This window comes from Schistocerca americana, chromosome 1, assembly GCF_021461395.2.
Source record: "Schistocerca americana isolate TAMUIC-IGC-003095 chromosome 1, iqSchAmer2.1, whole genome shotgun sequence".
In the NCBI taxonomy this organism is placed as follows: Eukaryota; Metazoa; Arthropoda; class Insecta; order Orthoptera; family Acrididae; genus Schistocerca; species Schistocerca americana.
This window is the reverse complement of record NC_060119.1, coordinates 712,809,408-712,815,187: the sequence shown is the minus strand read 5'-3', so window position 1 is coordinate 712,815,187 and position 5,780 is coordinate 712,809,408. Positions and strand designations below refer to the sequence as shown.

The 5,780-nt window shown below is 42.4% G+C and overlaps 2 non-coding genes across 2 annotated transcripts; one reads left to right on the top strand and one right to left on the bottom strand.

Annotated features, from left to right (window-relative positions):
* Window positions 1-948: 948 nt before the first annotated feature.
* Window positions 949-1,021, bottom strand: Trnaa-agc. The gene has a single exon. It is a non-coding gene; the product is annotated as a tRNA-Ala (tRNA).
* Window positions 1,022-1,195: 174 nt separating this feature from the next.
* Trnaa-agc lies at window positions 1,196-1,268 on the top strand. The gene has a single exon. It is a non-coding gene; the product is annotated as a tRNA-Ala (tRNA).
* Window positions 1,269-5,780: the final 4,512 nt, after the last annotated feature.

Below are 5,780 nucleotides of genomic sequence, written 5' to 3'. Positions count from 1 at the left end.
CTGACACCGGAAACGTGCGTATTATGTAATTTTATTCATTATTTCGTAGCAATGAATCGAGACTTCATGACTACCCTGGACATCTGGGAGGCGATCTGTACCTCCGCTGGTTCCAAATATGGGTGCAGTGTCTTAAACTCTTGCAACATTTCGCCCAGTTGTACTTGCAGTCCATCTTAAAAGAACTTCAGCATCATATTTCGCAAGAACTCTTGTTAATACAACGTTTGAGGGCAAAATTCTATATGAGAGATCAGATTCGTAATCCTTGAGAGTATAAGTAAGCGAGGCCTGTCAAACAGGTTACCTCGAGACGGATCAAAAGTTTCTGATGGTTGTCAACGGACCAGTGGATGTTACACTAACATTCAGCAACATCAACAGCGCTGTCTGTTCTGATGAGATGTGACTGGTTTGTATCACGTGCCGAGGTTTATTAGAAAGTCATAAAGAAATAAGCCATTGTTAAATTTTACTAAATCCAGCAAGCTCGTGTAGTTTTCCTCCCTAACTAGGAATCAGCTTCACTTCTACTGTCTCTCATGCACACATAGCTTCCGACTCCTCCGCCTAGCTGGTCGCTGAGGCCGAGAGGTTCTAGGCGCTTCAGTTCGGAACCGCGCTGCTGGTACGGTCGCAGGTTCGAATCCTGCCTCGGGCATGGGTGTGTGTGATGTCCTTAGGTTAGTTAGGTTTAGGTAGTTCTAAGTCTATGGGACTGATGACCTCAGTTGTTAAGTCCCATAGTGCTTAGAGCCATTTGAACCATCCTCCCCCCTACTTTCGCTTTCGGTTTGTTTTCATTCTAAACTCAGTTGTGTTCTAAACAGGAGGTTCGTTCCTAAGGTGAAGACACAGTAATCGCACTAACTCCTTTTCTTACTGGTACATCAGACCTTTCCATTAAAAGGTTAGTAAATAATGAGAAACGCTTGGTAAAAACTTCTCTGGAGGCGCCGGGTATCGATCCCGGTACCTCTCACATGCTAAGCGAGCGCTCTACCATCTGAGCTACGCCCCCAGATACCACAGAGTCACTTTCCACCAGTTGAGACACAGTACTGAGTCCGCCTTCTGGCATCCGAAGCAACGCTGCCCACTGCGAAGGCCACACCCATCGACTGGCCGTCTCCAAAACGGAGCAGAGAAAGTTCGGTACGAAGTGTCTGCTAGCAGGACAGTTCTGTCCAGAGCTGGGGGCGTAGCTCAGATGGTAGAGCGCTCGCTTAGCATGTGAGAGGTACCGGGATCGATACCCGGCGCCTCCAGAATTCCTTTTTCCACTAAAGGAAATACTATATTTTTTATATTTTTCAGAGTTCTCGTGCGTGGGTAGATCCCCAAATGACTCATTTCCATCTCCAGCAAAAGTCAATACAGAACGAGCCGTATCCCCTAGAATATTTTTCGTCCTCTTGTTTTGCAAGGTATTTTATGAAGTAACTGAAACTATGTGTATAAAACTAAACCGGACATGTAAAATGAAAAGGTGACCCAGTTGAAAGCACGAGAATTACGAAGAACTAATGTTGGAGATGATGATGATGATGGTGGTGATGGTGGTGGTGGTGTGGTGTGATATCAGCGTCATTTATGCCCTAGTTTACGTAATACGGTTTTTTATGAACAGTGAGATTTCGGCTCTTATAATTCTTTGTCTATTACTGGCGATGATTTCGCCCCATCACTGGATTCGTGGTGATACAGTGGTCTAAGATAAAGGACTGTGAAACTGAGTGAGAGTGAGACTGAAGGAGATGAGGACCGGGAGAGAGAGGGGGTGGGGAGGGAAGAAGAGGGAGAGGGGGAGGGAGAGAGAGAGAGAGAGAGAGAGAGGAGAGAATTAGAAGAGAATTTGGGGGTGGGGGGCGGAAGTAGGAAATCAGGTAGTTAAATAAATACTTCAGTATCCTGTAGTAATTATTATGAAATGAGAAACACACGGCTGCTACAGACTGTAAAACATAGCGTTCTTGTCTTGCTTATAGTCAGATCATTTTATTTAGACTAAGACAACAAGAGACCCCACTGTATGACACTGTTTTACTAGCAGCTCCTCAGTAGTAGTCACTAGTCTGAGTGAACACAGTTCCATTCCAAGGCCGAGGCAATTTCTTTTGCACCCGGTATTCAGTGCGGTACCTCTCTGAGTGCTTCAGAAGCCCGATAGCTAAGTCACAGAGTTCAACAGTAATTTATATGTGAGATACCATTAGACAAAGTCAAAAAGATTCACTGAAGTTTCGTTCTGCACACGACAACATTTTTTTCACAGAAATAAAGCCACTCATCGCTTGAGCTTTCCTTGAGTATGAGATCGCGGTAGTAGTCCGGTGACGCACACTTATCACATAACGTCGTAGGTGTTCCACTGGTTCTCCGTGGATGTGAGGCATCAGATAATCAAATGAAATTTTCTTTGTTTACGTAAACGAAGTGTCCCAACGTTGAGCCACTGACAGCACTGTATTCGTGACAACGTCTCGCGTAACCATATTTGTTCATATCGTTTTGTTTCCCAAATTCTTATCTGAATGAAAAGTGACACAAGAATCCGTAGCTTCCCTTTTTCTTCGTCTTTTGTTCTTTTTGCTCGCTATCTCACAAGAGGGACGACATAACTTGAAATTCTGCACGAAAGGAGAGTAAAAATTTACAGAAACGAATGCACTTTTGAATCAAGCCTGCACACTTGATAATCACTGTTGCGAATGATTGCCCTGGTTCCAGTGTGGTCGTCAATGATGATGGCACTAGACCAGGAAAATCTCCGAACTCAAATGGTGACGGTTACCCTCAGGAAATCAATAATTTGGAGCGTGCCGAATATCGTGCAACCACCAGAGTATCTGCAGACGATGCTGGAAATTCCATTCTTCCGTTTTAAAAAGAATATAAAAGAAAATTCTCAAAAAGAAACATCAGATGTTTGTACTCCACCAGCCACCTTACTAACACCACTGCACTCGCACCCGGGAGAACGGTCGTCTAAAACCCCGTCAGTCCATCCAGATGTTGGTTTTCTCCGGTCTTCCTAAAGATGAATGTCGGTATGTTTCCTTCCAAAAGGAACCTCCGATTTCTCTACCTATTGAAACATACCGAGAAGTAGGCTAACTTCTCGTATGAATTTATCTGTACCACTTTTACTTTCCACGCCTTTAGTACTGTTTTAGTTTCGGAATACCTGATAAATTTTTTTCTAAAGTTGTACATGATACGTTTTAACCATCGTAAGAATAATATCTTTCTTACTCGTTTATTCTAACGTAGGTAATTTTTGTCAGTCATAACACGTTATCATAGTGTTTCTCAAAGCTTTCCAACATATTAATCTCATTATAAAACAGAGAATATTAGTGCAAACAATATTTTAAAGACAAATGTTTCTTGAATAAATTAGAAGTTTCTATCATTAAGTTGTTAAAATCATAAGAAATGTCACACAAATTACTCACATGAAATTTTATTTAAGCTGTTCCAGACTAAAATTTTCATTCATTATTTAAGTAACTACCTTTGGTTACGAAAAATGTAGTTAGTTTTTCGAAAAACTATTTAAGGAAAATCACTTAATTGCAAGATGCAAGCAATGTTTTATAGGCATCCCATTCTGGAATCTTCCATCTTTAAATCGTGAATAATTTATATATATATTCTCACTAATTTTTTCTTTGATTTTTCACATATGAAAATATATATTTTTGCTACAATTTACTATTATTGATTTAAGCCCACTAAGGAGCGCTTATGACTAGTTTTTTTCGATACTCTCTTCCGTTCCCAATATCTTTTGAGCCCTGCTGATAATTTCTCCTTCCTCTCCTGTGAAAGGAGCTTCCGGCGTTTAAGGACTCTAGGTGGTGAGGACAGAAACTTTACCATAGCTCAAAATTTGGAACGATCTTCTACCTCAAGATCAGAGGTTCCAGCCGAATCCAAGTCCTCTAGTAGTTCATTAAGCCACCCGCTTCCAGTCTTGTAGCTTTTAACCAATGAGAAGATTTGTTAAAATTTATACTTATACGAAAGTCAGAAATAATTAAAATAACTGTAAGTAAACTAGAGGTATCCTGATTGGTCTGGCGCTCATACACATACCTAGTAGTAGTAAGAAGCGCGCCAGAAAGTAGTTTGTATTTCGGTAGTTTGGCAGTCACGAGTTCGGAGTTTATTTCATTTCAGTTGTTTCATTGTGATTTTTTTTATTATCAAGTGCTTTGGATACAGGTTTGGTGAATGTAGATGTTTGTATAATTTTGATGAAAAATTAATTAATAATGAAAAGAAGAATCATTTGAGTACTCCGTGCCTATTTATCATCGAGACTCTGAGAGTAATTGTAAATACAATATTGCAGTGCCGGTGACGATGTACTCCAGCAACCACAGCCGTTACTAAACACATCAGATGAATTCGCAGTTGCGAATAATGACCACCATCATCAGCTGTAAAATGGAATGACGACAGTGAAAATTTTTGCCGGACCGGGACTCGAATCCGGAATTCCCGCTTATCGCGAGGGGTCTCCTTATTGTTTGGCTATCCGTGCACGACTCACGCCCAGACTCTAACTTCCCTGTGTTCCGGTCCGGCACAAATTTTCACTGTCGTCATTACATTCTACAGCTGATGGTGGTCATTATTCGCGCGGCCCCTCCCGCCAGAGGTTCGCGTCCTCCCTCGGGCATGCGTGTGTGTGTGTGTGTGTGTGTGTGTGTGTGTGTGTGTGTGTATGTGTGTGTGTGTCTTTGTGTTGTTCTTAGCATAAGTTAGTTTAAGTAGTGTGTAAGTGTAGGGACCGATGACCTAAGCAGTTTGGTCCCTTAGGAATTCACAAACATTTGAACATTCGCAATTGCGAATTCATATGATGTTTTCGCTGTAAGTGGTGAAGACACTGAATGAAACGAATCCTCATAGACTGTGAAGCTAAGTACTCTTCTGTGAAAATGATCTTTACAAAAGTTAATTTTACCTTCAAAAATTGTGTGTTTAACACTAAAAGTGCGTGCAGATCATTTACATGTTTTTTGTCCGTAATCTTGTGAGAAATTTATACTATCTTTGTCCGATCACAGCTAGTGCTCAGTCTCTTAATGACTTCGGAGTCGACGGTTCGCTACACTTTGAAGATCCATCCGTTTCACCCTGGTCCCCACACATCGACCCCGTATGACTTTCCCTTGTTTCCGAAATTAAAATCAATGTTGAAACAACGCCATTCCTATCAATATCACGACATTAAGAAGAATTTCTTCGAGACCTGAAGGATGTTCCGAAAGAAGCTTCCCAGGATTGAATGGCGAAGGTGAAACACTCCACAAGTGTGTGTGTGTGTGTGTGTGGCGGAGGCTGGCGCCTGGAAGAAGAGTAGAATTAAATATCTCTAAGTGAGATAAAAATATTCCTACCAAGGAGTTGCGTTACTTTTTTTATAAACCTTGTACACATTGGTGTTCGCAGCAGATGGCGAGGGGGAGGCAGTCTACGCATTTATACAACAGAGCGCGCTCTGCGAGCGTCGGGTTGTCTCGGTTTCTCGTCACGCTAAGGGGTAACGCCCTCGCAGAGGTTCCTTCAACAGCCCACTCCCCGGCTCCCCTAACTTCGGTCTTGCGTCACAGAGCGCGTTGTGGAAGCAAGGGCTCTACAGAGGAGGGCAGAAGCTGAGAGCCTCCCATAGGCCGCCAGGAAAACGTTGCTCCACCCCCAGAACCGCAATAGCTCAGGTGGCGGCGTGCGTCGTGATACATTATTCAGTGGGTCTAACAGACGCC